The sequence below is a fragment of the Hyla sarda genome, chromosome 2 (assembly GCF_029499605.1).
Source record: "Hyla sarda isolate aHylSar1 chromosome 2, aHylSar1.hap1, whole genome shotgun sequence".
Lineage (NCBI taxonomy): Eukaryota > Metazoa > Chordata > Amphibia > Anura > Hylidae > Hyla > Hyla sarda.
In genome coordinates, this window is record NC_079190.1 from 364,235,325 (window position 1) to 364,261,523 (window position 26,199).

The 26,199-nt window shown below is 43.8% G+C and overlaps 1 protein-coding gene across 1 annotated transcript in view; it reads right to left on the reverse strand.

Moving 5' to 3' along the window:
- LOC130356605 (uncharacterized) overlaps positions 1-26,199 on the reverse strand; it is a 1,200,575-nt gene that overhangs the window by 571,605 nt on the left and 602,771 nt on the right. The window contains exon 4 of the mRNA XM_056558369.1: positions 6,676-6,925. The gene's annotated coding sequence lies outside the window, so the exon portion shown is untranslated. The remainder of the gene's footprint in view (positions 1-6,675; positions 6,926-26,199) is intronic.

Here is a 26,199-nt window from a genome sequence, read left to right on the forward strand (position 1 = left end):
ATACAGATTTAAAAACAACAAGATTCCTTCTTACTAGGCTTTTGTAATAAAAAAAAAAGTGCCACCTCCTGTCAAAAACAAATAGCACAATGTTAAACTGAGTTGAGATAGCTGGTAGAGATGAGCGAACTTACAGTAAATTCGATTCGTCACGAACTTCTCGGCTCGGCAGTTTATGACTTTTCCTGTATTAATTAGTTCAGCTTTCAGATAATCCCGTGGGCTGGAAAAGGTGGATACAGTCCTAGGAGACTCTTTCCTAGGACTGTTTCCACCTCTTCCATCCCACCGGAGCACCGGAAAGCTGAACAAATTTTTGCAGGAAAAGTCAGCAACCGCCGAGCCTAGAAGTTCGTGACGAATCTAATTTACTGTAAGTTTGCTCATCTCTAATAGCTGGCTATGGGAACATTACTATATTATCTATTAAGGGCACAGTGAATTGAAAGACACTGTACCCTAATAGAGGCCTCCTCCTCCCCTTACAGCCTTCCTATCCATCTCCAAAATTGGTGCCTTACCAATTCTTTGCATCATTTTATGCAAATGACAGTACACAGAAACACTTCCATAGCCTACAATCTCAAAAAATCTTAACCCAAATTTTTAAAATTCACCAATTTTGTCAAATCAACATACATAACGTCTCAAGAAGTTATATGCTGTTGAAGTGAAGAAAAAATGTTTCAGTCTCATGATTTTGGTTAAAAATCATGGACAGTTAAAAAACTATGATTTGGGTTAAAAAAAAGGTACAAATAGGAATACAAAAAAAATCATCACAATAGCTGGCAAGTACAGCACACTATTGGTACAAATTTACACATAGCAAAACTACACATTTTACATACAGATTTAAAAACAACAAGATTCCTTCTTACTAGGCTTTTGTGATAAAAAAAAAAGTGCCACCTCCTGTCAAAAACAAATAGCACAATGTTAAACTGAGTTAAGATAGCTGGTAGAGATGAGCAAACTTACAGTAAATTCGATTCGTCACGAACTTCTCGGCTCGGCAGTTGATGACTTTTCCTGCATAAATTAGTTCAGCTTACAGGTGCTTCATTGGGCTGGAAAAGGTGGATACAGTGCTAGGAGACTCTTTCCTAGGACTGTATCCACCTTTTCCAGCCCACCGGAGCACCGGAAAGCTGAACTAATTCATGCAGGAAAAGTCAGCAACCGCCGAACAGAGAAGTTCGTGACGAATCGAATTTACTGTAAGTTCGCTCATCTCTAATAGCTGGCTATGGGAACATTACTGTATTATCTATTAAGAGCACAGCGAAATGAAAGACACTGTGCCCTAATAGAGGCCTCCTCCTCCCCTTACAGCCTTCCTATCCATCTCCAAAATTGGTGCCTTACCAATTCTTTGCATCATTTTATGCAAATGACAGTACACAGAAACGCTTCCATAGCCTACAATCTCAAAAAATTTTAACCAAAATTTTTAAAATTCACCAATTTTGTCAAATCAACATACATAACGTCTCAAGAAGTTATATGCTGTTGAAATGAAGAAAAAAATTTTCAGTCTCATGATTTTGGTTAAAAATCATGGACAGTAAAAAAAACTATGATATGGGTTAAAAAAAAAGGTACAAATAGGAATACAAAAAAATCATCACAATAGCTGGCAAGTACAGCACACTATTGGTACAAATTTACACATAGCTAAACTACACATTTTACATACAGATTTAAAACAACAAGATTCCTTCTTACTAGGCTTTTGTGATAAAAAAAAAAAAGAGTGCCACCTCCTGTCAAAAACAAATAGCACAATGTTAAACTGAGTTAAGATAGCTGGCTATGGGAACATTACTGTATTATCTATTAAGAGCACAGCGAAATGTAAGACATTGTGCCCTAATAGTGGCCTCCTCCTCCCCTTACAGCCTTCCTATCCATCTCCAAAATTGGTGCCTTACCAATTCTTTGCATCATTTTATGCAAATGACAGTACACAGAAACGCTTCCATAGCCTACAATCTCAAAATGTTTTATCCCAAATTTTTAAAATTCACCTATTTTGTCAAATCAACATACATAACGTCTTAAGGAGTTATATGCTGTTGAAGTTAAGAAAAAAAATCGCAGGCTTGGAGGATGGGTGGGCGGGGCTTAATCGCGGACTAAAGAAGGAACCACATGCAATGATGGTACGCAACAGTAAAACCCCCCCCAACACTCCCCAGCTACCCACCAAACCTCCGACGTGTTTCACCCAACGGGGCTTTATCCTGGATAAAGCCCCGTTGGGTGAAACGCGTCGGAGGTTTGGTGGGTAGCTGGGGAGTGTTGGGGGGGGGGGGTTTACTGTTGCGTACCATCATTGTATGTGGTTCCTTCTTTAGTCCGGTTAGCATGTTTATCACTTCCTATGGCATTTCAGTTCAATTTTTATATGTTGGTACTCTTGATATGAGACCTGTATAAATATTTACCCTTTTCATTGAGGCGCTTTCTGCCTTTGTACATATCTCATGTTTACACATCTATATATTTATCTTGTGATTTACCTGTTTTTACATGCCATAGGCCAGTGCACCCGGATTATTTCTTTATTTCTGGTCTCCCCCTGCTCCGTAGTTCCCACGTATGTTTGTCCACGCTGTGTTTGTTTTATGTATTATTGGAACTTTCCATAAATAAAATTTATTCTTTTTTACAAATGGTCCATCTTTAAGTGGGTTATTTTCTTTTCGGTTTTTTAAATTTCTGCTAAAGTTGGACGTGAAAATGAAAAATGTGATTTTTTTTCACCAAAATGCTGGAGTTACCCCAATTTTTTTTATTTTCACAAGGGGTAATAGGAGAAAAAGCCTCCCAAAATGTTTAACCCCATTTCTTCTGAGTATGGAAATACCCCATATGTGAATTTAAAGTGCTCTGCAGGCGAACTACAATGCGCAGAAGAGAAGGAGTTCCATTGGGCTTTTGGAGAGAGAATCTGTTTGGAATGGAAGTTGGGGGCCAGATTAATGGACCCCTGCCCCACATGTGACCCCGTTTTGGAAACTACACCCCTCACAGAATGTAATAAGGGGTGCAGTGAGCATTCACACCCACTGGTGTTTGACAGATCTTTGGAACAGTGGGCAGTGCAAATGAAAAATAAAATTTTTCATTTTCATGGACCACTGTTCAAAAAAATCTGTCAGACACCAGTGGGGTGTAAATGCTCACTGCATCCCTTGTTACATTCTGTTAAGGGTGTAGTTTCCAAAATGGGGTCACATGTGGGGGGGGGTAATTTTTCTCGCACCATGGGGGTTTTGTAAACGCATATGGCCTTTAATTCCAGACACATTCTGTCTCCAAAAGCCCAATGGCGGTATTGGCATACTCAGAAGAAATGGGGTTACAAATTATGGGGGGCTTTTTTCCTATTACCCCTTGTGAAAATGAAAAATTTGGGATAACACCAGCATTTTAGTGAACAAAATACAAATTTTTTATTTTCACGTCCAAATTTAATGAAAATTCTTCAAACACCTGTAGGGTGTTAAGACTCACTATAGCTCTTTTTACATTCAGTGAGGGGTGTAGTTTCCAAAATGGGGTCACATGTGGGTGTTTCTTTTTTGCGTTTATGTCAGAACCGCTGTAACGATAAGCCACCCCTGTACAAATTATCTCACATGTACATGGCGCTCTCACTTCTGAGCCTCGTTGTGTGCCCGCAGAGCATTTTACGTTCACATATGGGGTATTTCAGTATTCAGAAGAAATTGCGTTACACATTTTGGGGGTCTTTTTTTTCCTTTTACTTCTTGTGAAAATGAAAAGTATGGGGAAACACCAGCATGTAAGTGTAAAAAAGAAAAAACACGCTGGAGTAGACCCCAACTTTACCTTTTCATAAGGGGTAAAAGGAGAAAATGCCCCCCAAAATTTGTAAGGCAATTTCTCCCGAGTATGGAAATACTCCATATGTGGCCCTAAACTGTTGCCTTGCAATACGACAGGGCTCCGAAGTGAGAGAGCACCATGTGCATTTGATGCCTAAATTAGGGATTTGCACAGGGATTACACTCAGATACCAAAATTACCCTATCGCAGTGTTCCCAAACTGGGTGCCTCCAGCTGTTGCAACACTGGGAGTTGTTGTTTTGCAACATCTGGAGGCTCTGTTTTAGAAACCGTGCTGTACCAGATGTTTCTCATTTTTATTGGGGGAGGGGGGTAAATGTGTAGGGGAATGTGTATATGTAGTGTTTTCACTATTTATTTTGTGTAGTGCAGTGTTTTTAGGGTACATTCACATGGGCGAGGGTTTACAGCAAGTTTCCCGCTGGGAGTTTGAGCTGCAGCGGAAAATTTGCTACATCTAAAACTTCATTCACTGTAAACCCCCGCTCGTGTGAATGTACCCTGTACATTCACATGGGGGGAAGAGGCTAACCCCCAGCTGTTGCAAAAATACAACTCACAGCATACCCTTTGGCTGTCCGTGCATGCTGGGGGTTGTAGTTATGCAGGCACACTGGTTGCAAAACACTAAGAGTTTGTTACTTAACTCAAAGTTTCGCAACCAGTGTGCCTCCAGCTGTTGCAAAAGTACAACTCCCAGCTTGTACGGACAGCTATATGGCATGCTGGGAGTTGTAGTTTGCAACAGCTGGAGGCACACTGGTTGCGAAACACTGAGTTAGGTAACAAACTCTGTGTTTTGCAACCAGTGTGCCTTCAGCTTTTGCAAAAACAACAACTCTCAACATGCAGTGACAGCTTAAGGGCATGCTGGGACTTGTAGTTATGCAACAGCTGGAGGCATACTACTACAACTTCCAGCATGCCCTTTAGCTGTCCGTACATGCTGGGGGTTGTAGTTATGCAACAGTTGGAGGCACACTGGTAGCAAAACACTGAGAGTTTGTTACTTAACTCAGTGTTCCCCAACCTGTGTGCCTCCAGCTGTTGCAAAACTGCAACTCCCAGCATGCATGGTCTGTCAGTGCATGCTAGGAGTTATAGTTTTGCAACAGCTGGAGGCACACGGGTTGGGAAACACTAAATTAGGAAACAGACAATGTTTCCCAACCCGTGTGCCTCCACTTGTTGCAAAACTACAGCTCCCAGCATGCCCAGACAGCCGAAGGGCATGTTGGGAGTTGTAGTTATGCAACAACTGGAGGAGAACAGTTTGGAGACCACTGTGTGGTGGTGTCCAAACTGTAGCCCTCCAGATGTTGCAAAACTACAACTCCAAGCATGCTCAGACTGCCCAGACATACTGGGAGTTGTAGTTTGGCAACATCTGAAGGGCCAGATGTTTGTTAAGAATGAAAGAAGACATTTGATTGGTTGCTATGGGCAACTGGGCAACTTTTCCTCTGGACAGGTTTTGATAAATCTCCCCCATTATCTTTCCGTATATGTCAGGGTAACATTGTGCTGTTGACATTCAGAGAAGTGGGGGCCTTAGTCTTGAAAGAGTTCATGTAGCAGTTATTAATAATATAGAAAACAAATCTAGGGCAGATTGATGAGGAAAATCAAGGAAAATGTAGCAAATGCTTTCCCAATGGTCGCCATATAGAAGCAAAGTGTGGCCCCATAGAACTTTATTAGGTTTTTACATTGTACAATCCGGCCAAATAAAGACAAATCCACATGCAAAGGTGACATGAGGATCAGGAAGTCAGAATGAATGTTTCCATCTCCTAGACAAGACTGTTTCCCAAGCAGTGTACCTCCAGCTTTTGCAAAACTACAACTCCCAGCATGCTAAATTGTAGTTTTGCAACAGCCGAGGGCACACTGGTTGGAAAACACTGTCCTAGACTGTAGAATATTTAGTACTAAGTGTAATGGGAGCACTCACTTCTCTACCAACACTGTCCAAACCTGTGTGCCATCTGTGATCAACTTCCATTAAAGAAACAGGACAAAAAGATAAGCGGCATCATCTCTATACAATTGGGGGGGATACTCGGGACTGGCACTGTACTTGGTAAGACTCTGCTGATTGGTTGATTTGACCTCTATATTAAAATGTTGGGTCACACAGAGCATATCCGTAGTGTATTTCACACTGCGGAAGCAACAATGGCAGTCAATAGAGCAAGCCCCCTGCTGCAGCTGGATAGCTTTGTGTCCGTTTGTAGTCGTGGATTTCCCACTGTAGACAAACGGCCATATTTTTTTTACAGCTATAAATACCATTGAAAATTCAATGTATGAACATAGCTTTAAAGTGGTCTTCCAAAAACAGCACCACACCTTTCCTCAGGTTGCAACCTGGCTCCATTGACTTCTACTGAGCTGCTATGTTTCTGGATGAAAGCCATGTTTTCCTAACCCTGGATAACCCATTTAAACTGTAGCAGAAATTTACTCCAGAAGTTTGGTGCATTTTTAGCGCATGATGCCGCAGCCTAGGTCAGACCACCTTTTTATTAAACCACTCCCCCTTTTTGGAATGCACCTGAAAAGTGTATAAAACTCATAATATGTACAGGATCTGCTACATATACTGAGGTCAATGGGTAGCAAAATCAGCCACTGAAAATATGTAGCAGATCCTGTACGTGTGAACCTACCCTAAATATGGCACCAGTCAATTTGGCCCCCTTGCAATAGTAAATCTGGCCTATTGTGGCTGTAACCTGGAGTCCTGTGGTAAAAGTGATAGACAATTCTAGCTCTTCCATGATGTCCTCCTACCTGTGCTGCCCATCAGATGGATGTAGCAGGGTCCTTGAAGGCCACTTACACTTCTCTCTTCTTTGCTGGAAGTTTTCTTTCTCTTTTAGGTCATTCAGGCCCAGATATTTAGCAGGAATGTAATAACCTTTTCTTTCTCTGTACCTTAGTTGTACTGGGCGGCTCCTGGACACGGTTTCCACTGTTCTGGTCTCCGTTCAGCTCTCTTCCATCTTCTCCTTTCTCCACTAAATTATTTTTTCTTTGTTTACTTCATTTTATGACAATGGAAAAAGACGATAAAGTCACTAGAAAACTACAGCAATGGGCAATGGGCTCTGACATGTGTCTCTGCTAAACTCTAGTGAGCAAATGAGAGATTTTTCTGTTCATCTGGCTACGTATCATGTCTGTTATGATGATGTCACCAGCTGCCCTACTGTGATGTCAGCAGCCAATGTTCTAATGGTCTCTTTGTTTCATCAGCCAATCAGGTGTTACCTTACTGAGAGGTGCTTTGACATGGTTTTGTTCTACATTACACTACACTTTATACATATCTATATTTCCATATATATTAAGTAGATAGCAATATATATATATATATATATATATATATGTGTGTGTGTGTGTGTGTGTGCTTAGTATTCCACTCTGCCAATTTTAAGACCAGTATTTCCCTACCAGTGTAAGGCTAAGTTTATACTTGTTTTTTTTGTCCTGCGTTTTTTGGGTTGATAAAAACGCCTGAAAAAGCGCCAGTGCAATGTCCTGCATTTGTCGTTTTTTTTTTTTGTTTTTTTTTCATTTGTGTGGAAATTGCATTCTTGGCACCTTTTGGTTTTTCTTTTTTTTTTTGGTATCCAAAATTAGTTTGGTACCAAAAAAAAAAAAAAAGATGCAGTAGTGATGGCAAAAAAATTATTTAACGAAATCTAAATTTTGTATAACTAAATTTGAATTAATGTTTAATAAAGTGTGTGTGTTTCACTTTTTTTTCTCTATTTTTTACATTTTTTAGGTAGTACTACTACTCCTAGCATGGAACAGAGTGTTCCATGATGGGAGCAGTAATACCTGTAGTAATAGACATATCGCCCCAGGTCTCAGTCCTGACACCCGATGCGATCGTCCATTATATAGCAGAGATGCAGCTCTACACAGCACTAACATCTCTGCTCTGTACTCCGGCCAGTGATGGGAATAGAACATCACTCATTCATATTTCCCACCCAGAGTGGTGATTGGCCGGATGGTTGCAGTCAATCACAGCTCTGAGGGAAATATCAATGATTGAGTGGCCGGAGTACAGAGCAGACATGCGAGTGCTGTATACAGCCGCTCCATCTCTGCAATAGACAAGACGATCACATCAGGTGCCAGTAGTGACATCCACTGTGATGTGTCCTTAACTGCAAGTATTACTACTCCCAACATGGAGCAGACTCTGCTCCATGCTGGGAGCTGTAGTACCTGCATTAATAGACAGATCGCAGCGAGTGTAACTTCTGACACTCACTGCGATCTGTCTATTAATGCAGGTACTACATCTCCCAGCAGTGAGCAGAGTGTGCTCCATGTTGGGAGTAGTAGTACCTGCAGGTAAGGAAAGATCACAGCGGGTATCACTCCTCCTGACACCCGCTGTGATCCTCCTGTATAATGTATAGATGCAGCGGCCGTATATATACGCATATTCCGATTTCCCACAGAGAGCTGTGATTGGCTGGAACCATCTGGCCAATCACAGCTCTCTGCGGGAAATATGAATAGGTGTATATATACGGCAGTGTAGGGGACCATAGAAGAGCGGCCGCTGCATCTAGTAATTATACAGGAGGATCACAACAGGCAATCTGTCAATTAGTACAGGTACTAACTGGAACAGTGTTTTCTATGCTGGGAGTAGTAGTACTACCTAAAAAATGTAAAAAAGAAAAAAGAAAAAAAAAGTGAAAAACACATAGGGGGAGATTTATCAAAACCTGTCCAGAGGAAAATCTGCTGAGTTGCCCATAGCAACCAATCAGATTACTACTTCCATTTTTCAGAAGCCTTGTTAAAAATGAAAGAAGCGATCTGATTGGTTGCTATGGGCAACTCAGCAACTTTTCCTCTCAAAACCTGTCCAGAGGAAAATGTTATTATAAAAAAGATACATTTCGTTAGATACAATTTTTTCCTTTACTATTGTATCTTTTTTATTTTTTTTAATGGTACTCATGAAATTTTATTAAAAAAGGTATCTCCATCACTTTTTTGGATCGCTAAAGTCCAAAAAAGAATGAAAACCGCATGAAAAAACGCCAAAGTTAAAACCCGCATATCGTTTTTCTTGGAAATTTTATTCACTCCCATAGACTTCAATGGGAGAAAAACGCCATGATTTTGACAAAAAAAAAATGCCAGTGGCTCAACATGCTGCAATTACCAACGATCTGAAAAACGCCAAAAAAGAGTGGAAAAACGCCAAAAGTATAAAAAAAAAACACGCCAAAGTAAAAAATGCCAAGTGGAATAAGAATTTTGCAATTTCTCATTGATTTACAGCTAACATCTGGCCACAGCATTTTTTGGCCTAAAAAACGCCATGCGGCAGAATTGGTGTTTTTCTTGGTGTTTTTGCCCCAAAAAAACAAGTAGAATTCCAACCCATCTCCAGCTTTTGCAAAACTGCAGCTCCCAACATGCCCAGACAGCCTTCTGTTGTTTGGGCACCCTGAAAGTTGTAGTTTACAACAGCTGAAGACACACTGGTTGGGAAACACTGTCCTAGACTGTAGATATTTGGTGTAATGGGAGCGCTCACATCTGTGCCAACACTGCCCAAACCTGTACGCAATCTGTAATCACCTTACATTATCAGACCAGGGCATAGAGAGAAGTGGCATCTTCTTCATACATTTGGGGGGCACTCAGGACAGGCGCTCGACTGGTTGTTAAGCTGTTTCTAGGATGGCAGTTAAAATGGCTGCTGCAGCATAACAGTTGTCATAGCAACTGCTCCTAGCAGGACTGAACTACTACAGGACCATATAAACTGCCCCAAAAACACAGTAAAAATGATAAAGATGGTAGCTATATGATTGAAACAAAGATGGGAAAGTGCTTTGTCTTCTTGCTCTCATTTCTTTTAATATCATCCATTTTGCTGCTGTTGACCTGCTAGTTTATTTTTACCCACCAGTCAATGGTTCAGTCCAGGCTTTTATTTTCGCTTGGTAAGACTTTGCTGATTGGTTAATTTTACCTCTATACTGAAATGTAATTAACCTTTTAAGAATAGGGTCACACAGACAGGGCCGCCATCAGGGGGGTACAGTAAGGGGCCCGGACCCTCAGGGGAGCCCACTTGGCCCCAACAGTCTTTCTTGCGAGGAGGGCAGCACACTGTCACTTTAAAATGGCAGGGGCTGCAGTTGGTATGAGACATGCCTGTGCGCGACTCTTAGTTACCAGCAGGGCCTGCTAGTAGCAGCTGGCCAGTGACGTCGGCTCACGTGTCCCTCCTCTTCCTGCCCAGTTCTGCAATAGAGGAGCGGAGCAGCAAGCTACACTGCACTCAGGTACTTACTTGTATGGGGGCTGTTTGTGTATATAGAAGCTGTGTATGATGGCCATGTGTGTATAAAGGGGCAGTGTGTGTATATAGAAGCTGTGTGTGTGTATGATGGCCATGTGTATAAAGTATAAAGGGGCAGTGTGTGTATATAGAAGCTGTGTATGTGTGTATGATGGCCATGTGTGTATAAAGTATAAAGGGGCAGTGTGTGTATATAGAAGCTGTGTATGTGTGTATGATGGCCATGTGTGTATAAAGTATAAAGGGGCAGTGTGTATATAGAAGCTGTGTATGTGTGTATGATGGCCATGTGTGTATAAAGTATAAAGGGGCAGTGTATGTGTGTATAGTGGATGTATAAGTGTGTATGATGGCTATGTGTGTATAAAGGGGCAGTGTGTGTATATAGAAGCTGTGTATGTGTGTATGATGGCTATGTGTGTATAAAGGGGCAGTGTGTGTATATTGAAGCTGTGTATGATGGCCATGTGTGTATAAAGTATAAAGGGGCAGTGTGTCTATATAGAAGCTGTGTATGTGTGTATGATGGCCATGTGTGTATAAAGTATAAAGGGGCAGTGTGTGTATATAGAAGCTGTGTATGTGTGTATGATGGCCATGTGTGTATAAAGTATAAAGGGGCAGTGTGTGTATATAGAAGCTGTGTATGATGGCCATGTGTGTATAATGGGGCAGTGTGTGTATATAGAAGCTGTGTATGTGTGTATGATGGCCATGTGTGTATAAAGTATAAAGGGGCAGTGTATGTGTGTATAGTGGATGTATAAGTGTGTATGATGGCTGTGTGTATAAAGGGGCAGTGTGTGTATATAGAAGCTGTGTATGTGTGTATGATGGCTATGTGTGTATAAAGGGGCAGTGTGTGTATATTGAAGCTGCGTATGATGGCCATGTGTGTATAAAGTATAAAGGGGCAGTGTGTGTATATAGAAGCTGTGTATGTGTGTATGATGGCCATGTGTGTATAAAGTATAAAGGGCAGTGTGTGTATATAGAAGCTGTGTATGTGTGTATGATGGCCATGTGTGTATAAAGTATAAAGGGGCAGTGTGTGTATATAGAAGCTGTGTATGTGTGTATGATGGCTATGTGTGTATAAAGGGGCAGTGTGTGTATATAGAAGCTGTGTATGTGTGTATGATGGCTATGTGTGTATAAAGGGGCAGTGTGTGTATATAGAAGCTGTGTATGTGTGTATGATGGCCATGTGTGTATAAAGTGGCAGTGTGTGTATATAGAAGCTGTGTATGTGTGTATGATGGCTGTGTGTGTATAAAGGGGCAGTGTGTATATATAGAAGCTGTGTATGATGGCCATGTGTGTATAAAGTATAAAGGGGCAGTGTGTGTATATAGAAGCTGTGTATGATGGCTATGTGTGTGTATAAAGGGGCAGTGTGTGTATATAGAAGCTGTGTATGTGTGTATGATGGCCATGTGTGTATAAAGGGGCAGTGTGTGTATATAGAAGCTGTGTATGTGTGTATGATGGCTGTGTGTGTATAAAGGGGCAGTGTGTATATATAGAAGCTGTGTATGATGGCCATGTGTGTATAAAGTATAAAGGGGCAGTGTGTGTATATAGAAGCTGTGTATGTGTGTATGATGGCTGTGTGTGTATAAAGGGGCAGTGTGTATATAGAAGCTGTGTATGTGTGTATGATGGACATGTGTGTATAAAGTATAAAGGGGCAGTGTATGTGTATATAGTGGATGTATATGTGTGTATGATGGCTATGTGTGTATAAAGGGGGCAGTGTGTGTATATAGAATCTGTTTGTGTGTGTGATGGCTATGTGTGTATAAAGTATAAAGGGGCAGTGTGTGTGTATATAGAAGCTGTGTATGTGTGTATGATGGCCATGTGTGTATAAAGAGGCAGTGTGTGTATATAGAAGCTGTGTATGTGTGTATGATGGCTGTGTGTGTATAAAGGGGCAGTGTGTATATATAGAAGCTGTGTATGTGTGTATGATGGCCATGTGTGTATAAAGTATAAAGGGGTAGTGTATGTGTATATAGTGGATGTATATGTGTGTATGATGGCCATGTGTGTATAAAGGGGCAGTGTGTGTATATAGAGGCAGTGTATATATTTATGATGGATGTGTGTGTATATACAGTGGCAGTGTATGTGTATACAGTGCCTGTATATGTGTGTATGATGGCAGTGTGTGTCTATATAGTGGCAGTGTATATGCATATAGAAGCTGTGTATGTGTATGATGGCCATGTGTGTATAAAGGGGCAGTGAGTGTATATAGAGGCAGTGTATATATTTATGATGGCAGTGTGTGTCTATATAGTGGCAGTGTATGTGTATATAGTGGCTGTATATGTGTGTATGATGGATGTGTGTCTATATAGTGGCAGTGTATATGCATATAGAAGCTGTGTATGTGTATGATGGACATGTGTGTATAAAGGGACAGTGTGTGTATACAGAGGCAGTGTATATATTTATGATGGATGTCAGTGTATATACAGTAGCAGTGTATGTGTATATAGAGGCAGTGTATATATTTATGATGGATGTGTGTGTATATACAGTGGCAGTGTATGTGTATATAGAGGCAGTGTATATATTTATGATGGATGTGTGTATATACAGTAGCAGTGTATGTGTGTATATAGAGGCAGTGTATATATTTATGATTGATGTGACTGTATATACAGTGGCAGTGTATATAGTGGCTGTATATATGTGTATGATGGCAGTGTGTGTCTATATAGTGGCAGTGTATATGCATATAGAAGCTGTGTATGTGTGTATGATGGACATGTGTGTATAAAGGGGCAGTGTGTGTATATAGAGGCAGTGTATATATTTATGATGGATGTGTGTGTATATACAGTGGCAGTGTATGTGTATATAGAGGCAGTGTATATATTTATGATTGATGTGACTGTATATACAGTGGCAGTGTATATAGTGGCTGTATATGTGTGTATGATGGCAGTGTGTGTCTATATAGTGGCAGTGTATATGCATATAGAAGCTGTGTATGTGTGTATGATGGACATGTGTGTATAAAGGGGCAGTGTGTGTATATAGAGGCAGTGTATATATTTATGATGGATGTGTGTGTATATACAGTGGCAGTGTATGTGTATATAGAGGCAGTGTATATATTTATGATTGATGTGACTGTATATACAGTGGCAGTGTATATAGTGGCTGTATATGTGTGTATGATGGGTGTGTGTATATATAGTGGCAGTGTATACGCATATAGAAGCTGTGTATATGTATAATGGCCATGTGTGTATAAAGGGGCAGTGAGTGTATATAGAGGCAGAGTATATATTTATGATGGATGTGTGTATATACAGTAGCAGTGTATGTGTATATAGAGGCAGTGTATATATTTATGATGGATGTGTGTAGAGCTGGGCGGTTTGACCAAATATGTGTATCACGGTATTTTTGTAACGTATGGCGGTTCCACGATATATAATGGTATTTCTTTCACCCCCACCCCACCACAAATCATGTGACCTGCAAGCACTCTTTTGCTCCCCCCCCCCCCCCAAGTCATGTTACCTGCCAGTGCTGTTCTGCTCCCCCCCAATTAATTAGTCGGCCCAGCGGGGTACTACTCACATATGTCACCCGCAAGCACTGCCCTCCTCCTCTTTGTTGGGGGCCGCCGGCGATGGAACTCTATACTGCACGCCAGTGGTCTCTAATAGCCAACGGCTGTCTGGGCATGCTGGGAGTTGTAGTTTTGCAACAGCTGGAGGTCCGCAGGTTTGAGACAACTGCTATACGCTGTATCCCTATGCCCAGGCTGCAAAAGATAAGCCAGCTTCTTACATGACAGTGGGCTCAGCTTATCACTGGCCAGGGCGGGACATCGCTCCAGCCGGTGATAGGCTGACGGCTGTCTGACGTTCCATTCCCTAGCGTAAAGCAGACGTAGGTAAGTTAAAGTGTATTTTCTTTATCTTTTGCAGCCCGGGCATAGGGATACAGCATACAGCAGTGGTCTCAAACCTGCGGTGCTCCAGCTGTTGCAAAACTACAACTCCCAGTATGCCTGGACAGCCATTGGCTGTCCGGGCATGCTGGGAGTTGTAGTTTTGCAACATCTGGAGGTCCGCAGGTTGGAGACCACTGGCGTACAGTGAGTTCCAGCGCCGGCAGCCCCCAACGAAGAGGAGGAGGGCAGTTCTTGCGGGATACATATGAGTAGTACCCCGCTGGGCTGATAATGGGGGGGGGGGGGAGCAGAACAGCGCTGGCAGGTAACATGATTTGGTTGGGGGGAACAGAACAGCGCTCGCAGGTCACATGATTTGGTGGGGGGGAGCAGAACAGCGCTGGCGGGACACATGATTTGGTGGGGGGAGTAGAACAGTGCTGGCGGGTCACGTATGATTAGTTCCCCGATGTGGGGACAGCACTGCGATGGGCTGATTATTCATTCCCAAGGGGGAGGGGGAGGGGCCATACCGGTATTGCGGTATGGGGGAAAATTCATATCGTGCAGCCCAAAAATTTTGGTATTCTGTATGAACCGGTATACCGCCCAGCCCTAGATGTGTGTGTATATACAGTGGCAGTGTATGTGTATATAGTGGCTGTATATGTGTGTATGATGACAGTGTGTGTATATATAGGGGCAGTGTATATGCATATAGAAGCTGTGTATGTGTATGATGGCCATGTGTGTATAAAGGGGCAGTGTATGTGTATATAGAGGCAGTGTATATATTTATGATGGATGTGTGTGTATATACAGTGGCAGTGTATGTGTATATAGAGGCTGTATATGTGTGTATGATGGCAGTGAGTGTCTATATAGTGGCAGTGTATATGCATATAGAAGCTGTGTGTATGTGTATGATGGCCATGTGTGTATAAAGGGGCAGTGTATGTGTATATAGAGGCAGTGTATATAGTTATGATGGATGTGTGTGTATATACAGTGGCAGTGTATGTGTATACAGAGGCAGTGTATATATTTATGATGGCTGTGTGTGTATATACAGTGGCAGTGTATGTGTATATAGAGGCTGTATATGTGTGTATGATGGCAGTGTGTGTCTATATAGTGGCAGTGTATATGCATATAGAAGCTGTGTATGATGGTCTTGTGTGTATAAAGGGGCAGTGTATGTGTATATAGAGGCAGTGTATATAGTTATGATGGATGTGTGTGTATATACAGTGGCAGTGTATGTGTATACAGAGGCAGTGTATATATTTATGATGGCTGTATGTGTATGTACAGTGTCAGTGGCAGTGTATGTGTATATAGTGGCTGTATATGTGTGTATGATGGCAGTGAGTGTCTATATAGTGGCAGTGTATATGCATATAAAAGCTGTGTATGTGTGTATGATGGCCAAGTGTGTATAAAGGGGCAGTATGTGTATATAGAAGCTGTGTATGTGTGTATAAAGGGGCAGTGGGGGACATGTATCAAAGATTTTACCCCTGTTTTGTGGGTATATTTTTGCGCAAAATTTTGCGCAAGCCCTTTTTTTTGCGCATTTTTTTGCGCACGTTTTGGTAGAGCATGTCGTCCAGATGTGGCTTAATCAGGGTACCTTGGAGTGACATCTATAGTACACATGGATTTATTACCTGCGTTCTTTTCCTTTGCACCAAAAATTTTGACGCAAGTGCGTCTTTTTCCCCGTAAATATAAGCCAACTTTAACTGCACGTAGCAATCCTTTCTATTTCTGAAGAAAAGTTCTACTAAGGAACCACCAGAATGTTTTTACTTTCCGATCTCAATTCCTCATTTGGTTTGCTTTATATTGCTTTTTACTCCTTGGTTATTCCAAAGCACTTTTAAAATAATTTGCATATAGAATATTTGTTTCCAGTTCAGTTATTCATTAGATCACTTGTATATTGTTATTTTATGATCCAACAATTTAATACATTTACATAGGAAATGTTTGATAACTTATCACTGAACAAGCTCCGTCACATTAAAATAGCTTTGTAATCCACTTAACACTGTAGATCATTCTCCTTTTATTTTTAAAATTTACTGCTTTCCGTTATACTTTTCCCTGCCGTCCGGTAAGATGGTGGCCATCTTACCATGTGACCACAGGAGGTTTCATTAGCCCCCCACCCCCCCCCCCTCAAATCTGACTAGCTGATAGCAGCGCGGTGTGTGAGTCCGGATCACAGGGATCGGGACACACACCGCTCTGCTAAGTGTCCATTACCTGTCCCCCGGCGTCACTTAACTGGCCGTACGGTGTCCCGAGCGGTCCCGGCGCGAGCGACGTCCTCCAGGCGGTCCCGGCAGTGAGTTTGCAGCAGCAGGGCGGCATCTTCATTGGCAGCAGTGAGATCGCCGTAAAGCGATCTCACTGCTGCCTCTGGGAGTTTCAAAACTGCAACTCCCAGCATACCCAGACAGCCTTTGGCTTTCTGGGCATGCTGGGAGTTGTAGTTTTGCAACATCTGGAGGGCCACAGTTTGGAGACCACTGTATAATGGTCTCCAACCTGTGCTCTTCCAGATGTTCCAAAATTACAAATCTCAGCATGCCCACTCTGTCGAGGCATGCTGGGAGTTGTAGTTCTGTAACATCTGGAAGACCACAGATTGGAGACCATTATACAGTGGTCTACAAACTGTGGACCTCCAGCTGTTGCAAAACTACAACTCCTAGCATGCCCAGACTGCCCAAGCATGCTGGGAGTTGTAGTTCGTCAACATTTGACCCTTCAGATGTTGCCGATATACAACTTCCAGCATGTCTGGCCATGCTGGGAATTATAGTTTTGCAACAGCTGGAGGCACACTAGTTGGGAAACATTGTTCGTTTCCTAACTCTTTTTCCCAACCCGTGTGCCTCCAGCTGTGCCTCCAAACTATAACGCCCAGCATGCACTGACAGACCAGGCATGCTGGGAATTGAAGTTGTGCAACAGCTGGAGGCACACTGGTTTGGAAACACTAAGTTAAGTAAAAAACTTTCAAGTGTTTTGCAACCAGTGTGCCTTCAGCTGTTGCATAACTACAACCCTCAGCATGCACGGACTGCCAAAGGGCATGCTGGGAGTTGTAGCAGTATGCCTCCAGCTGTTGCATAACTACAAGTTCCAGCATGTCCTTCTGCTGTCACTGCATGCTGAGATTTGAAGTTTTTGCAACAGCTGAAGGCACACTGGTTGCGAAACACTGAGTCTGTTTCCGTGTTTCGCAACCAGTGTGCCTCCAGCTGTTGCAAAACTACAACTCCCAGCATGCACGGACAGCCAAAGGGCATGCTCGGAGTTGTAGTTTTGCAACAGCTGGATGTTCCCCCCCCCCCCTCCCCCCAATGTGAATGGACAGGGTACACTCACATGGACAGAGGTTTACAGGGAGTGCTGCAAGATTGAGATGCAGAAAACTCGCTGTGAACCCCCGCCCGTGTGACTGTACCCTAAAAACACTACACTACACTACACAAATAAAATAAGTAAAAAACACTATATATACACATACCGCTACACAGCCCCCCTCCCCTCCCAAATAAATATGAACGTCTCCTACGGCACTGTTTCCAAAATGGAGCCTCCAGCTGTTGCAAAACAACAACTCCCAGTATTGCCGGACAGCCATTGACTGTCCAGGCATGTTGGGAGTTTTGCAACAGCTGGAGGCACCCTGTTTAGGAATCACTGGCATAGAATACCCCTATGTCCACCCCTATGCAAAACCCTAATTTAGGCCTCAAATGCGCATGGCGGTCTCTCACTTTGGAGCCCTGTCGTATTTCAAGGCAACATTTTAGGGTCACATATGGGGTATCGCTGTACTCGGAAGAAATTGCCTTACAGATTTTGGGGGGCTTTTTCCTCCTTTTACCCATTATGAAAAGGAACAGTTGGAGTCTACACCAGTATGTTAGTGTATAAAAATTTAATTATTTACACTGACATGCAGGTGTTGCCGCATACTTTACATTTTCACAAGAGGTAAATGGGAAAAAAAAGATCCCCATTTTTTGGGACACAATTTAGCCAGAGTACGGAGATACCCCATATGTTGGCGCAAAGTGCTCTGTGGGCGCACAACAAGGCCCATAAGGTAGAGTGCACCATGTACATTTGAGGTGATTTGCACAGGGGTGTCACAGATGTTAAATGAAGAATATGGACATTGGTATAATTGATGTGTTATAATTGGGTGCAAAAAGTGGTATTATTGTGAGATTAAAACTCTACATAATGAAGAAAAAAAATTCTAAAACTAATAACGAGGACACAATTACTGTTTAGGTGCAGATACGCTGCAGACAAAGCTCCTACTAAATAGAGCTGCGGTGTAAATTTATGCTCTGAGGAGAATTCTAAATTTAAACGCAATTCAAGAAAGTAGCTGCACAAGAATGATAAATTTAACGCAGCTGCGCCAAATTTAGACAACAAGCAGAGGGGTAAAAAACTTCTATTATACACTGGAAATGATACATGTCCCCCAGTATGTGTATATAGAAGCTGTGTATGTGTGTATGATGGCAGTGAGTGTCTATATAGTGGCAGTGTATATGCATATAGAAGCTGTGTATGATGGCCATGTGTGTATAAAAGGGCAGTATGTGTATATAGAAGCTGTGTATGTGTGTATGATGGCCATGTTTGTATAAAGGGGCAGTATGTGTATATAGAAGCTGTGTATGTGTGTATAAAGGGGCAGTATGTGTATAAAGAAGCTGTGTATGTATGATGGCCATGTGTGTATAAAGGGGCAGTGGGGGACATGTATCAATGTTGGTGTAGGTAAACGTCTTTTTTAGATAATTTTTGTTGGTCTAAATTTGGTGCAATTGCACCAAATTTACCATACTTGTGGCGCATGATAAATTTTGTGCAAAGTTCGAAATTTACACACAGTTCTATTTGTACACCTGATCTACACCTCACAGGAAAAGTGGACGTAGGGATTTTGCTCTATTGCTTTGAGGCCAGGATTCCATTGATGTTTTTTGTCCAACAGCAAAAACGCCAGAAAAACTGTCCCAGCTTTTTCCTGCGTTTTGTCAGTTTTTCTTGCATTTTTTTCTAGCGTTTTTGCTGGTGTTTGGAAACAAAAAAAAAGTACAAAACTTTTTGTTGTTTTTTTTTCTTCGAAATTTAGATGCGTGAATGCGGAGGACTATGTCAGATTTGGTGGACTGCGATGATGAACAGCGTTTTGTTTTTAAAATGTCAATAAAAGGGTTAACGTGGGCTGTGGGGGAGTTTTTTTAAATAAATATATTTTTTCAATGTGTTGTGTTTTTTTATAATTGAATTTTCATGCTTAGTAGTGGAAGGCATCTTGTAGACAGAATCTATTACCGTATTTATCGGGGTATACCACGCACCAGCCTATAACACGCACCCTCATTTTACCAAGGATATTTGGGTAAAAAAAGTTTTTTACCCAAATATCCATAGTAAAATGAGGGTGCGTGTGTGTGCGTTTATACCCCGATACCCCCAGGAAAGGCAGGGGGAGAGAGGCCGTCGCTGCCCGCTTCTCTCCCCCTGCCTTTCCTGGGGTCTAGAGCCCTGCTGCCGGCCCTTCTCTCCCCCTGGCTATCGGCGCTGCTGCCCGTTCTGTCCCCCTGACTATCAGTGCCGGCGCCCCATTGCCGGCGCCGATAGCCAGGGGGAGAGAAGCGGCGCCGACAGCCCGGAGGAGAGAAGGGGCAACGGCACCCATTGCCGGCGCCGCTGCCCCGTTGCCTCCCCCCATCCCCGGTGGCATAATTACCTGTTGCCGGGGTCGGGTCCGCGCTACTGCAGGCCTCCGACGTGCGTCCCCTGCGTCGTTGCTATGCGCTGCACGGCGCGGCGCATGACGTCAGTGCGACGCGCCGTGCATAGCAACGACGCAGGGGACGCACGCCGGAGGCCTGCAGCAGCGCGAACCCGACCCCGGCAACAGGTAATTATGCCACCGGGGATGGGGGGGAGGCAACGGGGCAGCGGCACCGGCAATGGGTGCCGCTGCCCCTTCTCTCCTCCTGGCTGTCGGCGCCGCTTCTCTCCCCCTGGCTATCTGCCCCGGCAGTGGGGGGCCGGCACTGATAGTCAGGGGGACAGAACGGGCAGCGGCGCCGATAGCCAGGGGGAGAGAAGGGCCGGCAGCAGGGCTCTAGACCCCAGGAAAGGCAGGGGGAGAGAAGCGGGCAGCGACGGCCTCTCTCCCCCTGCCTTTCCTGGGGGTGTATCGGCGTATAACACGCACATAGACTTTAGGCTAAAAATTTTAGCCTAAAAAGTGCGTGTTATACGCCGATAAATACGGTATTAGGCCAGGGCTTAGCGTTAGCCCCCAAAACAGCTAGCGCTAACCCCCAATTATTACCCGGGTATCCAATGCCAAAGGGGTTCCGGGAAGAGCCGGTACCTGCAGGCCCGGAGCGTCAAAAATGGCGCTCCTGGGCCTAGGCGGTAACAGGCTGGCATTATTTAGGCTGGGTAGGGCCAGTAACAATGGTCCTCGCCCACCCTGGTAACATCTGGCTGATACTGAAAAAATGAGGGAACCACAAGTTTTTTTTATTTGTTTATAAAAAATAAAAAAAACGCATAGGGTTTCCCTTATTTTCGGTATCAGCCAGATACCAACCAAGCAGCAACAGCCTGACGTTACCAGGGTGGGCGAGGACCATTGTTACTGGCTCTCCCCAGCCTAAATAATGCCAGCCTGTTACCGCCTAGGCCCAGGAGCGCCATTTTTGATGCGCTGCGCCTGTTGGTACTGGCTCTTCCCGGCACCCCTGTGGCGGTGGGTACCGGGGTAATAATTGGGGGTTAGCGCTAGCTGATTTTGGGGCTAACGCTAAGCCCCGGCTTAGTAATGAATTCCGTCTATAAGATGGGTTCCAGTACTAACCCTGAAAATTCAATTTAAAAAAAAACAATGACACATTGAAAAAAAATGTTATTTGAAAAAAAAAACACTCCCCCAGCCCTCATTAACCATTTTATTGAAATAAAAAAAAATGCTGGTCATTGTTGCAGTCCACCGAATCTGACGTAGTCCTCCGCATTCACGCATCTGAAATGAGAAGAAAAGAAAAACAAGAAATATGGTTTAGTACATTTTTTGTGCTCTCCCCTGGGAAAAGCGCATATAATGCAGCGTGTTCCTAAACAGGGAGCCTCCAATTGTTGCTAAACTAAAACGCTCATCATGGGGGCTGTATTTAAGCAACAGCTGGAGGCACACTGGTTGCAAAACACTGAGCGTTTGTTACTTAACTCAGTGTTTCCCAACCCGTGCGCCTCCAGCTGTTGCAAAACTACAACTCCCAGCATGTACGGTTTGTCAGTGCATGCTGGAAGTTATAGTTTTGCAACAGCTGGAGGCACACAGGTAGGGAAACACTGAGTTAAGAAACAGACAATTTTACCCAACCAGTGTGCCTCCATTTGTTGCAAAACTACAACTCCCAGCATGCCCAGGCAGCCGAAGGGCATGCTGAGCATTGTAGTTTTGCAACAACTGGAGGAGAACAGTTTGGAGACCACTATGTAGTGGTGTCCAAACTATAGCCCTCCAGATGTTGCAAAACTACAACTCTCAGCATGCCCAGGCATGCTGGGAATTGTAGTTCGGCAACATCTGAAGGGCTAGATGTTACAGCACTACAACTTCCAGCATGCTTGGACTGTCTGGGCATGCTGGGAGTTTTGGTTTTGCAACATCTGGAAGAGCACAGATTGGAGACCACTGCACAGTGGTCTCCAAACTGCGGCCCTCCAGATGAAGCAAAACTACAACTCCCGGCATGCCCAGACAGCCAAAGGCTGTCTGGCCATGCTGGGGGTTGTAGTTTCACTGCTGCCTCTGATGCCGCCGCCGCCTTCTCCACTTACCCACCGCCGCAGCCGCCAACTCGTGTGCCTCCAACTGTTGAGCAGACAAATGAATAATTTATTCTTACAGCATAAGAAATCAAAGAAAATAATAAATATAAAGCAAGACGCGTTTCGGGAGTCACAGCTCCCTTTTTCAATTGCAGGTGGTTGCTGTATACAGCAACCACCTGCAATTGAAAAAGGGAGCTGTGACTCTTGAAACGCGTCTTGCTTTATATTTATTATTCTCTTTGATTTCTTATGCTGTAAGAATAAATTATTCATTTATTTTTCACCAATACCCATGACTTCGGGTTATTTCCTTGGGAGCGCCATTGCAGCTTTTTTCTCCTATACCTCTGCATTACTCTACGGACTCTCCCCTGGGCTCCGTCCTCACGCTGCTGGCCTGCATACCAAGCTACCATCACCGGCAAGGAATACGCTACCCCCACCTGGGTACCCACCCAGCAGAGCTGGGGAAATAAACTTTACCCCCAGTCAGCTCATTCACTGTGATTGGTCCACCCGTGCGATGCCGCGCAGGCGTTTTTAAACGGCGGAATGCGCAAAGGACCTGTGCAATCTGCCGTCAATGGCATTATGCAATGCGGATCGCAGCAGATCTACAGAATGATCTGCTGCGATCCGCATTTAAATTAAAAAGCTGGTGGTACATGCGGCTACATCGTGCTGCCACCGGCTCCTATATACAGTTTTCATAATTCCCGCCGGGAGACGGGAGCTCTGATTGGTGGATAGCTATTGACCAATCAGAGCTCTCCTCTCCTGGCAGCGGGGATTATGAATTATGACAGTGTATATAGAAGCCGGTGGCAGCGTGATATAGCTGCATGTACCGCCGACTTTTACAGTTAATAAATGCGGATTGCAGCGGGTCTCTGCAGAATGACCCGGTGCGATCTGCACCTCAACCCCTGGACTACAACTCCCATCATGGACAGAGTCTGTCCATGATGGGAGTAGTAGTTCTAAATGTCCCGCAGCTGGGGAATGCGCAAGTGCAATCCCTCAGCAGGAACGCAATACTACAGACTGTCCCATGATGGGAGTAGTAGTCCAAGGGCAGAGGGGCAGATCGCAGCAGATCATTTTCCAGCGACCTGCTGCGATCCGCATTTATTAACTATACAAGCCAGCGGTACATGCGGCTACACTGCGCTGCACGCCGACTCCTATATACAGTTCTTATAATTCATAATCCCCGCCGGGAGACGGGGAGCTCTGATTGGTTAATTGCTTTTCACCAATCAGAGCTCCCCTCTCCCGGCGGTGGGGATTATGAATTATGACAGTGTATACAGGAGTCGGCAGCAGCGCAGTGGAGCCGCATGTACCGCCGGATTATTAAGTTAATAAATGCGGATCGCTGTGGGTCTCTAGAGAATGACCTGCTGCGATCTGCACCTCAGCCCCAGGACTACATCTCCCATCATGGAGTCTGTCCATGATGGGAGTAGTAGTTATACCAGTCCCAATAGAGTCCTGCAGCCGGGAGATGTGCAGGAGCTGTCCTTCAGCGCTGCGGTACTACAACTACTACCATCACGGGACAGATTCTGTCCCATGATGGGAGTAGTTGTAGTATTGCAGTGCAAAAAAAAAGTGCAATTGCGCAAAATCTGTAGACATGAAAAGTAGTCTAAAGGCAATAATACATGTCCCCCAGTGTGTGTATATAGAAGCTGTGTATGATGGCCATGTGTGTATAAAGTGGCAGTGTATATATTTATGATGGCTGTGTGTGTATATACAGTGGCAGTGTATGTGTATACAGAGGCAGTGTATATATTTATGATGGCTGTATGTGTATATACAGTGGCAGTGTATGTGTATATAGTGGTTGTATATGTGTGTATGATCGCAGTGTGTGTCTATATAGTGGCAGTGTATATGCATATAGAAGCTGTGTGTGTGTGTGATGGCCATGTGTGTATAAAGGGGCAGTGTGTGTATATAGAGGCAGTGTATATATTTATGATGGATGTGTGTGTATATACAGTGGCAGTGTGTGTCTATATAGTGGCAGTGTATATAGAAGCTGTGTATGATGGCCATGTGTGTATAATAGTAAATTTAAGTAGTTAATTAGTTTTCCCTTAGTCTGACAGCAACAAAATGATGGGTGTGTATCTCCGCCCCTGTGAGCTGCAGGACCCAGGAATTTTTAATGAAAAAAACTAATTAGAGAAACGCCCCCTGGGGCATAAAACCCCCCTACAATGGGCCCCCTTTGAGTTTAATATATAGTACAGAAAAACAACAGATTATAATCAGGGAGGGAGCCTTGTGCTGCTGTCAGACTAAGGGAAAACAAATGAACTACTTAAATTCACTATTCCCTATCGTCTGACCAGCAGCACAATGATGGGGATTTACATAGTACCCGAAAGAAGGGTGGGATCAAATATTAACAGAATTAATAATAGACCTTGTAAAGGAAAAATCAACAGAAGATGAACAGTCCATCTTGTAATGTTTAAAGAAGGTAGAGTGCTCCAAGAGGCACTCTGACAAATATGTTCCAAGGGAACTGAGCCTCGCTCAGCCCTAGGAGGTAGCTAAGGCCCTGGTAGAGTGAGCTGTGAACTTTGGAGGTTCCAAATCAGCAACACAATAAGCATCCTTGATGCATTCACATATCCAAGGGGCCAACGTGGGCTTAGAGGCTTTTTTCCCCTTATTTGGACCCTGAAAAACCACAAATAGGTTTTCTTCCTTCCTGAAAGTGGCAGTTCTTTCTATATACACCTGAAGAGCCCTGACCAAGTCCAAATTTTTAAGATGGTCTTCTTCCCCAGCGGAAGAATCAGGAATATATTTTGGTAAGGAAATCAACTGATTTCTGTTAGAAAAAGAAGAGACTTTAGGAGAAAAATCAGGTAAGTACCTTAAAAGGACTCTGTCCGGTAGAAATATAGTGTAGGGCTCAGCTGAGGAGAAAGCTTGAAGTTCTCCAAGTCTCTTGGCAGTGGTAATTGCAAGAAGGAAGCTGACTTTCATGGAGAGGAACTTGATGTTCACATCCTGTAAAGGCTTGAAAGGAGAAAAACGTATATGTTTAAGGACTAGACCCAAGTCCCAGGTAGCAACAGGCCTAACAATTCTTGGGCGCAGTCTAGAGGCTGCCTTAATAAAGCTTCCAACCTGTGGAATGTGAAAGAGCTTTTTCCCCAAAAAAGCTGACATAGCGGTTATTTGAACCTTCAGGGTGTTGGGTTGACAGGCCCCTGTCGAATCCATCTTGAAGAAATTCAAGCATTTGCGGTATTGAAGGAGAAGAAGAGTCGAGCTGCCAAGCAGTGCACCAACCGGAAAAAACTCTTTAGTCTGGCATATGTTTTATTGGTCGCCACACTCCTTGAGTGGGACAGTGTGTCCAATATATTGTCCGAAAAACCCTTGGCTTTTAATATGGACCTATCAACCTCCAAGCCGTCAGATTGAGAGATGTTAAGTTGTGGCAGAGTTGGTTGCCCTGGGCTACCAGATTGTGCCTCAGAGGGAGTCCCCAGAATGTTCCCTGACTCAGCATCATGAGGAGGGAGAACCAGGATCTTTTTGGCCAGAATGGAATTATTGCTATTACTGAGGCCTGAAATGTACGCCAGTCTGAAGTTCCATGGGATCGACATCGCATCCACTGCCCAAGGGTGATCCTCCATGTAAAGGGAGCAGAAGCGAGGAAGCTTCCTGTTGTATTTGGTCGCCATCAAGTCGATGTCCGGAAGACCCCAGAGTTGGCAAATCTGCTGAAACATTAGTGGACATAGGGACCATTCCCCCGGAACTGTGCTCAGACGGCTCAGGCGATCCGCCAAAGTATTCTGGACTCCTCTGATATGGACTGCGGATAACCTTGTTACCCTTGTTTCCGCCCAATTGAAGATTTTCCCCACTTCCTGGAGAAGTGTGCGGGATTTGGTACCTCCCTGTTTGTTGATGTAGAACACCAAGGCCATATTGTCCGATTGAATCCGAACCGCAGCTCCGGAAAGGTGATGTTCGAATTTCCTGAGGGCATAGAATATGGCTCTCAGCTTCTTTGTGTTGGAGGCAAGGTCCATCTCCTCTGGGCTCCATGTTCCTGAGACCGTGACATCCATCATGTGGGCTCCCCACC